Source organism: Apium graveolens, chromosome 3 (genome assembly GCF_009905375.1).
Source record: "Apium graveolens cultivar Ventura chromosome 3, ASM990537v1, whole genome shotgun sequence".
In the NCBI taxonomy this organism is placed as follows: Eukaryota; Viridiplantae; Streptophyta; class Magnoliopsida; order Apiales; family Apiaceae; genus Apium; species Apium graveolens.
In genome coordinates, this window is record NC_133649.1 from 118,110,617 (window position 1) to 118,122,073 (window position 11,457).

An 11,457-nucleotide genomic window follows, 5' to 3' on the forward strand; every position below is an offset into this window, starting at 1 on the left:
CGCCATCAAGATAGAAGGAACCCATGACATAATGGAGTGGAAAATGAGGATTTTAACGTATAAGATAACCCCAAGTATGGGAGAAGGATGAAACATTTCATACTAAGGAAATAGAAAGTCGAGTAAGGAAAGGAGACCCGAGACGGTACTCCTATACGGAAATTCATGGACCTGTCTAAAAAGAACTTAGACTATTATCCCCAACCACCACCCTGAGGAGACAGTGCGGTGGGAAATTCTTTCAGGACCTTTAAATCGCTAAGCTCTCAGAGTTCCAAGGAACAAGCTGACCCAGTCGAGGCAAGAGCCTGGCTAAAGGAAATATAGGAATCATTTGAGATTCTAAATGATTGACGAATCACAAAAGACTGTTTTTATCACTTACCCTCCTAAGAGAGAGGCCACCCGCCGGTAAAAGGCCAAGGAAGGCACGGAACAAGAGATTATAATAAACTGATTTAAGTTCAGTCAATTGTTTTCGGGAAAGTAATTCCCAAAGATAAGGAGATAGTGTAAAAGCTTTAGAGCCAGAACAAAGGCAGACGAGTATGATAAATTATGAATCTAAGTTGTAAAAGTTATCAAGATTCGTTCTGAGGACACGAATCCAGAATGGCGGGATGTTTGGAATCAATGCTTATGTTGTGATGGTTCATGAAATAATGATAAGAGAAAGGGGAAATAAAAAGGAACTGAAGTGGAAAGGGATATAAAGGCAAAGGAGTTTGAGGTATGATAAGGGAGTCGGGTATGAGGAAACCCTAAAGACTCATAGCAATAGAAATAGAAAAGTATGTAATCGTCCGGATGAGAGTGATTCACCATGAGTTAAATTGATGGTTGAAGGTATAAGAGATACATATATTTTATCCCCTGTAAGTTGGGAAGATTCGAGGAAACCTTGAGATAATTCGAAGGATAAATAATGAGACGCGGATAGACTGAGGAGACAAGAAAGTAAGGAATTAAGAAAATTGGATGAAGGAAGTGACCTTCAAGAATGTGAAGTGTAAGACCGGTGGCTTAATACCCAGGAAGGGAGACGCCAGGTATGAAAGATATCCCAACATTGAGATGACTGTTGAGATAAACAACAAAAGTAAATAAGGAATTATTAAGAAGAAGTTCACGTTGAACATGACCAATATCTTCCAGAACATCCATGTTATCATTACCAAATCAAGAAAGAAAAGTGGATGACCATTGTTATCTTTTGGAGGCCATATGGATTGACCTCAATTTGAATAAGGATGCTATTATGAAGTTAGGTATAGACTATCGAGGTGGGAATGATTGAATAAGACACCCTTATGAGGGATATATGACTTGATTTATCCATGGAAGGATGCATGTACCTTTTAAAGGTGGAATTAAGGATAGAACATCGGTAACTTAAAATGAATCCTCAGGAAATGCATAAAGGTTGGAATTTCACCCTTAATAGGGATAGTATGAGTTTTGACAGTATGAATTGGAAAGGGTTAAGGTAACGATAACCTTTAAGAATTCGTGGAGAAATTTTCAGAAGTATATAGACAATGGTTCTAGTAATAGTAAATGGTATTTTGATATGCCCTGTATCTAGGGAATACAGGAGGAACGATTCAAGGATAACCTTAGAGGTTTTACAAGGAGAAAGGTAATATTCAAAATTCTCAAGAATAGAAATGTTGATAAAGGAAATATGACGTAATTATGATGTTGCCAAGTGGGGCACATGTTAAACCACGAGAAAGTATGGATCGAACCAGTAAAGGTTGAAATTGTCAGGGCAATTAGGGCCTAGGATAAAAGATGTTCTAAGTATGATTGAGAGTCAGTCGTGACAGTGATTAACCTCTAAAGATTGAGGCAATAACTTATGGAAAAATGGTGATATTTTTTTTTTTTCTTCAGATTTTAAGGAAAACATCTTCACATAAGCTGTGATTGAAATAAGGTAGAAAATTTATTTGGAGGTGGTTAAAATGACATTGACTGTAAGGAAATTTTACTATCAGGAAAGGCCAAAGAGGTGGCCGACACTTTAAAGGTAAGTGGATAATTATAGGCGCGTGTGCCAAAAGAATACAGTGATGATGGTTAAAAAAATGTGAAGGTTGTATTATGGTTTGGAAGATTGACATTCCTTCTGATGACTGTGCAATACCCAACCGTAATAGTAGTTAGTAAAGGTTTAATTCGTGTAATCGCCATGAGCGGGCTATCTATCTCAGAAGATACTATCTTGAGATAAGCCAGGACCATAGTTCAAAAAGGACTAAACAAACCTTTGAGTTAAGTCTTCTATTGAAGGCATATGATTAAGAATGGTATTAACCTGCTATCATTGCTTTGAGCGAAACTCTTCTGCAAATTTTATCTGCTTCATGTCATGAAAGTACGTCAGAGTTTGGAGTGTTCTTCATGAATTGTGATTGGTGGTTATGTTAACTCCTTAGAAGGATTTGATAAGACATGGATAGACTCCGTATGGTTAGCTATTAAGACTTCATGGAAAATGAATGACTACAGTGGGTCAGTGGTGGACCATAGTAAGGCAGCAATGATTCTGCGAGTAACGAGCTGATTACAACCGTGAGAGTTGTATTGGAATGGATGTTGAGATTGAGTACCACTAATCGGGTAGTGGTAGTGTATAAGTTATCATTGATAGACTAATTAAGTAGAGTATCTACCTAGTGAATAATTATTCTTTCTTATCAATAGAGAGTCGTATTATTATACAAGGAAGGTTGCGGTGCAAGCATAGAATTCAAGTAACGATGATGTCTAGAATGAGATCCCAGATTCGATTTTCGATGTCGAGGGAGTTTCAAAGGTAATTGTGTATAAGCTCGAGGAAGAGCATGGGTCCATAGAATGATGGACGGGATAGCGAAAATATTTAGGCACGTGAAATGCGATGCTATAATACTTGATGTTGATTAAATACATATATGTTTTGTTCTTCTATGACAAACCTCTATAGTTCAGAGGTAGGTTCCAAGCCAGATATTTTGTGACAGTATATTTTTTTTTCATATATACAATTCTCTTCAGTTCGTTCTTTTCTCTTCTTTTCATTTCATGTAAGCTGAGAAGAACAACCCTTCCAGAAGGGGAGGTATTGCCGAATGACTATCTATCTTTGTGATAAAAGCCTAGTAGGATACCACATGTTGTTTAATTGCTTGTCAAGTACTAAAGGCTGGCCACCTTCTGTACTAACTATGCAATATAACAAGTGTTCATGATCATAGTGATCTCTCAACAAATTCCTTTACTTCTATTTGATTGATCAAATTTTGGAAAATAGAAACAACTGAAAAAGGAGTAATAAAGTGGTGGTAGTATGCGGAATGGGAACACATTCGTGATACTAAGGTTGACGTGGTTATTAAAAGGTTATAGAACGCTAACAAGCAAAAGTATAACCCGTATAATATTAGGAACGGAAGGTAGTAGCGATTACGAACTGGAAAAGAATGGGTATTGAGAAGCAAGAGCTCTAATGATTGGAAGCTATGATGAGAGTCTGTGCAATAGACTTGAAAGAATTTGGAATGATCACTTAACACGGATTGAGTTATCTTACGACAATAGATCATATGTCATTATCGAGATGTCGCCTTATGAGATCATTGAGGGAAGACAATGTCGATCTCCCTTATGTTAGGATGAAGTTGTAGAGCGCAAGATGCTCGGACCCGCAGTAGTCCAAAGGACCAAGGATATGATAGATCTAATCAGAGGACGGCTGGTAGTAGCCCAAGATGGTCATGATAAGTATGTTGATTTGACACGAAAGGATAAAGAGTATGAAATAGGGGACCTAGTAACGTTATAGGTATCCCTTGGAGAGGATTGATGAGGTTCGGAAAGAAATGAAAGCTAAGTCCACGAATTGCTGGACCCTTGGATATATTAAGACGTATTGGGAGGATAGCATAGAAGCTAGCCCTAACCCCGAACATGTAGCAGGTCGTAACGTGTTTCACGTATCAATGTTAAGGAAGTGTAATTTAGATGCCAGATAAATAGAGGCATATGAGCGCATAGATATGCAACCCGATGTAACCTGTATGGAGCAACCAGGAAGGGTTATAGAGTGAAAAAGAACAAGTGCTTAGGAGAAGGATTATTAAACTAGGCAGAGTTTGGTGGTAGGACCACAATGTGGGAAAATTTACTTAAGAGTTAGAAGGTGCAATGCTAGGAAGGTATCCCTATTCATTTTCTATCTGATTCCGGGACGGAATCCTTTTAAGGAGGGGAGACTGTAATAACCCCAATTTTGGAAATTTTTGAAACCCTTATGAATAGTGTTTTTGCTGAACGAGAAAACTTTTCATGCCACGCTATGTAGGGGTTCTGTTATTGATCTTATGGGATATTATTAGTACTCTATGAAGTATATAAGTGTATGTAAAGATCGTCAGAATCCAATTCCGAACACTTTGGTTTTTCCCGGAAATCCACAATATACGGAGAGAATTGAGTATAAGGTAACAGGATAAAAAGGATTTAAATTAAAGGATTATAAAAGAGGATCATAGAAGGAATATAATATATTGAGAAAGGTTAAGGGAACCTAAGTAATAAGATCCCGGGTATGATCCTTCAAACGATAAAACGAGAACGAAAGTTAAGCGAACCGTATAGCAGATCAGCGGTCATTAGGCAAACGATTAGGAAGTTAATCAAAGGGATTAATGGGAATGATGTCATCCAACCAATAGAAAGAAGACAAGGAAGGAAGGATGACATCATGTGGATGAGATAAGCATGACATGGGAAGGAGGAGGTGTGGTGGCTTTGTAACCACACAAATCCAAGGGCAAGAAGGTAATTCACTAAATCAAAAACAAAACCAAATCAACCAACCAAAAATCAAGACAAGGCAAAACACAAAATTCTTCTTCTTCTTCATGAAGCTCTCGGGTTCTCTTCTTAAAAAATGGAAGTTCAAGCTCCTCCACTTATTATTTAGCAAGGTAATTATCCTAGCTTCTCCTAGTTAAGTTACATACTTCCTATAAGTTTAAGCTTCTAAATCCAAGCCAATCTTTTTCTATAAATCATCAAAGAAGATGGTGAATAGTGTTTTCAAGAACTAAAATTTGTGTTCTTGAAGTTTTGTTTAGATTAAGCTTGGATAAGGGCTTTAAAGATGATTCCAAGCCATCCCCTTGATTCTCCACTCTCCAAGGAAGGTATAATCTCTTAACCAAGCTTTGTTATTGAAAGTTAAGAGCATAAAATGAGTATTAGAGTTCATGAGAGGCTTGATGATTGTGTATGTAGAGATTAATGGGTTTTGGGTTGTTTTTGAAGTTGTAAATCTTGGTTGTTGATTAATGAACTTAAGTGTAGTTTAAATTCATGATAAAGAATAGTATAAATGGTTAATGTGGATTTGTTGGGATTGTTATGATGTGATAAGGATGGATGTTTGTTGTATGATGGATTGAGGTTGGATTTGGGGTTGATTTGGAATGGGTTTGAATGGTTTAAAATATTGGAAATCGCGTAAACATAGCCGTCGTAACGTCCGATTTTCTTTGGACTGTTTTTGTGCATAGCATTAGGACCCGAGAACCCCCTGCTAGATTGTGACCACTGCCATGTTTAGATAGCTCATGTTACGAGCTTCGTTTTGATATGTAGTTCGTTCGATTCCGATTTACGGTTTAGGAGAAACGACCGTTTCAAGTAACGGCGTTTCACGAACGAAACTTTTTCCCTCGCCTTACTTTGAAACATAGATTAAAGACCAAAAAGGGTTAATTAATGTATGAAACATTTATGGTAAGTGTGTTAGGCAGTTGGTAAGACACTCGCGAAGGAATCGCTTTAAAACTCGTAAAGGTTAAATTATTAAAAATGGTGGAGCCGAGGGTACCCGAGTGGCTTAAGCGAATCAGTGAGCGCAAAACAAGCGTTAGAGTCTAAGTTAGTTAAAGTATAGATTTACAAGTGATTTTGGTTTAATTCCAACTTACTTGTTATTTATAGGTTACCAGACTCGTCCCGAGCCATTCGTAACCCCAGTCGCTCAGGCAAGTATTCTATCCGATACACTGTTGTTGTGATGTAAATGTATGTATATGCATTATCTTGTGATATTGCATGATTGTTATTTAGCAAATGTTGCGATATATTGTAGCATGTGATATGGTATATATGCATGCCTGTTTTATATTCTTGAGATATATATCTGTTGGTTTATTTGATAATACCTATGCTAGAGGATAGTTGTATCTTGCATATACCCTTAGTATAGGGACCCAAGGGTGAAAATATTTTCTAAAACCGGGAGTCGAGGATCCCGAGTAGATTTAATATGGATATGGATATATATATATATATTTATATATATATATGGTTATAGTTTTCCAAACTATTAATCGAATAAGGTTTATTCGATAACTTTATTTTATTAATGAATATTATCTTGAATATTCATTCGAGGACTTATGACTCCTTTATATTATTTATTGAATATTACTTGGATATTCATTTGAGGATGTATGACTCCTTTATTTTATTTAATGAATATTATTTATAATATTCATTCGAGGTATTATGACTCGGCTTATTATTTAATGAATATTATTTGAATATTCATTCGAAGGCTTATGACTCAGTTTATATTATTTAATGAATATTATTTGAATATTCATTTGAGGATCTATGACTCCGATTATTTGCTGAAATATATTCTTTATTTTATTAAAGAATAAGGTGTAAATAATCAAACTTATTTTCGATTATTCAAATAAAGATAATACTTTCATATAAGTATATCTTTGGTTATTTAATACTCGTTTCAAGTATAAGTTTTAATACTTCTACTTCAATTATTTTATAAAGATTATTTTTTTATGAGAATATTATTTAAATAATAAAATTCAGTCATTTTCTAAATATTCTGGGGACTGATTTACTTCATTAAATCAGTTTTACTCCAAACACTCTTTAAAGTCTTTTCGAGTCTTTAAAATGATTTTCAAAAGTTAGAGCGGATCCCAAAACTATTTTTATATTTAAGATCTTCCTTTTAAAAAGGGGATTTAAATACTCGCTCAAAACCTGGGGGATCCGGCTCGGTGGTGTGTTTTATATTCGCAACAAGGTTGTTGTCTTGGTAAAAGAGTTTTTGATTACTTACCCAATATTCGGGAAGTAAAATTCTTGGAACAAGTTAATCCATTAACAGGCATCGCCTGGGAAATATCGGTGAGTTTTCCTTTCCAACTAGATACGACTTCTTGGTGAAGCCGTATCAACAAGTTTCTACTTGGGGAAAGGGGGAACGAGCTTTACGTTTCAGAGTCATGGATTTCATCTGAACTAGGAGTGGCGTAAGTGGCCGAGTAGCGCCGGCCCAGCCTTATTATATTGGCCCAAATGGCCTGGAAGTTCCGCTAAGGCGGTCCATTCCTTAGGAGTTCAGTGTTCGGTTGACAAGTAAATCCGACAGGTTCTCCTCTACATGTAGAAAATGGTGGGGTTGTACTACTACGACTGATCATCGTAAGTGGTCTTCCTGGCGCGGCAAACTCCCGTAATGAGTTCATCATCCAATTGGATATTTCTGCAACACTACCCAGAGCACTTCGATAGAAAGGCTACGGTTGGGCGATTGTTGAGTGTTGGCAGGGTCAAGTTTTCAAAATGATGTTCGCATCAAATGAAGTATCTCATAACTTCATTTTATTTTGATGATATTTTAAAGGTTGAATCTGTTCAAGTATTATCTTGTAGTCTCATCTATGTGATGAACTTTTGAAGCTAATTTATAACTTGAACGGTGGTAGTTCAAGTAGTATTTGGGAAAGATATAAGTATATTGGGGTATCTTGTAACTTCATCTTTTAAACTTATATCTAATTAATAATTGTCTTATGAATGACAAAGATTTTCAGAAAAACGTTGAGACAAGGTTAGATATATGAGATCACCTTGCAACGATATTTTTTATACAGTTATACACTGGGACTTTGTGCATATTATGCATGGAAGAGGACTTCCAATATTTTGAAAAGTATATATGTATATATACTGAATATTTTGCGACTTCATCGCATTAAGATATCAAACTTGGTTCATTTCTTTTGACCAAGACTTTCATGAGTATTATGAGTAGGCTCATATATTGTTAATCATTATACATATTATTTTGGTGGGCTTGCTGCTCACCCTTGCTTTCTTCTTTCATCACACAACATCAGATATATAAGATGAACAGGACCAAGCTCCCAATTCGCAAGCGGATAGGAAACGTTCCGCAGCTTTCCGGAAGCGTTCAGGCCGCTGTAGCTGAGGTAGAAATTACCAATAGGCTAAGTTTTCAACTAGTAATGTACTAGACTTATGTATATTATGAATTGTAATAATGGCAAAGAAATGTAAATTTATTCAGAAACCTGTTTAAGGTATATTGGCATATAATTGTGGAATAAAACGACTTGTGATTATTTTTGGATATTCATCTCTGAGACTATAACTTGTGGTGTGTGTGTTTATTGTGGGGTCACAGTACAGAGTAGTTGATTATTTATTAAGATTGGGTGTTGTTAAGGGAAATGGAACTCGTGACAACCCGGATCCCCGACCCCGGATTTGGGGGTGTTACAGAAACTGTGGTGTGGCTAGGCTTAGGTACACTTACCTCTCCATCCTTATCCTTGGGGTTTCTTCGGTGTTCACCCTGTCCCTCACCTACCTTACCACCCTTCACACTCCCCTCTTTAGTTTTGGTTGATTTTGCAACTGGTTTCTTTTGAGAGAAACCAGAGGGGGTTTTCTTTGATTTGGATTTTAAAATTTTGTTTTGGTGGCTTGGGTAGGCATTTGTTGGGTCATTGACACAGATGTCATAGCCACACTCAAAGGCAAAGAAATTTAGGAGGTTGGAATAGTAGAGACAGGGGTGCTCACCTCACTTACCTGAGGGCCCTCCATGATTGGAAAATAGAAAAGGGGCACCTCATTGTGATGACTTGCTCTGTTAAGATCTGCAAGCCCTCTCCTTTCTTGAACCCAACAGTCCAGTTTGTTGGTTGGGTTCTCAACAACAATATCCTCAACAAAATGGTTAGGAATAATCATAAAGAATCTAGCATAATAGATATTTTTAGTTCTCTTTTTAATTTTCCCTAATTTGTAACCTAACTCAAACAAGATCATGTCACTGAAATTATGGTACCTATCAATAACTAGAAAATAAAGCATGGCAGTGTTGACAGAATCAAAGTTACTTATCTTACCAGAAAACACTTCGGTAACTACATCACATAAATAACTCCACTCTTTCCTAAGACCTAGCCTTCTAATCTCACTTAGTGGTAGGAAGAGCATAGCCTATAGAATTAAGGTAATTAAATTAGCATCTGTGTGTGGTTCAGTAGTAGTGTTCTCAGGAATCTTAAAGCATGCTTGCATTACATCACTGTTAATGCAGTATTGCTTACCTTTGAGAGTAAAAGTTATGGTTTTGTCAATAGATTGGTACCCAGCAGTTGTCCATATCTCCTCCACAACTTCACAGTAGATTGTGGGTGATTCCAACATATCATAACTGAGTTTGCATCCCTTCACGAAATCCATCATTTTGTGAAAATCTTTAAAAGCAGTTATCCATCGGTATAAAATAATCCAGAAAAGTAATTGATTTTTATTAAAATATTCTATTTCGACGGATGATCAAACTCGATGGATAATGAGCATCCGTCGAGATGTAAATTTTGACTTAGCCAAAATTTCATCCAAAACAGAAAAATCAATTAAGTTTATGGCTGCATCATAAGTCGCAAAAATAATTAGAAATAATTTAAGAATAATTAAGCATACCTAACTCACTTACCAACCTAGAAAAGGTGGATTCATCAAGTGGCTTGGTAAATATATCTGCAAGATGCTTCTCACTTGGAACAAAATGAAGTTCCACAGTACCATTCATCACATGTTCCCTAATGAAGTGGTACTTGATGTCTATGTGCTTTGTTCTTGAATGTTGTACTGGATTTTCAGTGATGGTAATTACACTTGTGTTATCACAGAAAATAGGAATTTTGTCCACTTGTAGACCATAGTCCAACAGTTGGTTTTTCATCCATAAAATCTGTGCACAACAACTACCAGCAACAATATATTCAGCTTCAGCTGTAGAAGGGGAAACTGAATTTTGCTTTTTACTGAACCAGGATACAAGCTTGTTTCCTAGAAATTGACAGGTTCCTGTTGTACTTTTTCTATCTATTTTACAACTTGCATAATCTGCATCTGAATAACCAGTTAGATCAAAACCAGAATCTCTAGAATACCAAATGCCAAGTTTTGGTGTTCCCTTGAGATATCTGAAAATTCTCTTAATAGCTACTAAGTGAGATTCTCTAGGATCAACCTGAAATCTAGCATAAAGACAAGTACAAAACATTATATCTGGCCTACTAGCTGTTAAGTACGAAAGTGAGCCAACCATGCCTCTATAACTTGAAATATCCACAGACTTTTGAGTAGTGTTTAATTCAAGCTTAGTTGCAGTGGCCATGGGAGTTTTTGCAGATGTGCAATCCATTAGATCAAACTTCTTTAAAAGATCATAAATATATTTAGTTTGACTAATGAATATTCCATCACTAACTTGCTTAACTTGTAAGCCAATAAAGTAAGTTAGTTCTCCCATCATGCTCATTTCATACTTACTTTACATCAATTTGGCAAACTTTTTAATTTTTTCATCTGTAGAGCCAGATATAATATCATCTACATAAATTTGAACAAGTATACTAGAGCCATTAACATTTCTAAAGAATAAAGTTTTGTCAACAGTACCTCTTGTGAAGTGATTTTCTAAGAGAAACTTTGACAAAGTATCATATCAGGCTCTAGGTGCTTGCTTCAATCCATAAAGTGCTTTCAAAAGATAGTAGACATATTCTGGAAAATTTGGATCTTCAAAATTAGGAGGCTGACTGACATAGACTTCCTCCTCCAAATCTCCATTCAGAAAGGCACTTTTGACATCCATTTGATAGACTTTGAAATTGGCATGTCCTGCATAGGTTAAGAAAATTCTGATGGCTTTAAGTCTTGCAACAGGAGCAAAAGTTTCATCAAAATCTATTCCTTCTTGTTGACAGTAGCCCTTAGCAACCAATCTAGCTTTCCTCCTGACAACTATGCCATTTTCATCCATCTTGTTTCTGAATACCCACTTGGTGTCAATTTGATTCTTTCCTTTAGGTTTGGGTACCAACTTCCATACCTTGTTCCTTTCAAATTGGTTTAGCTCTTCCTACATAGCTAAAACCCAATCAGGATCCAACAGAGCTTCTTCTACCTTCTTTGGTTCTTCCTTAGAAAGAAAGCTGCTATACAAACATTTTTCTTGAGTTGCTTTCCTCGTTTGAACTCTAGAAGATGCATCACCAATAATGAGCTCAAAGGGTGATCTCTAGTCCATTTTCT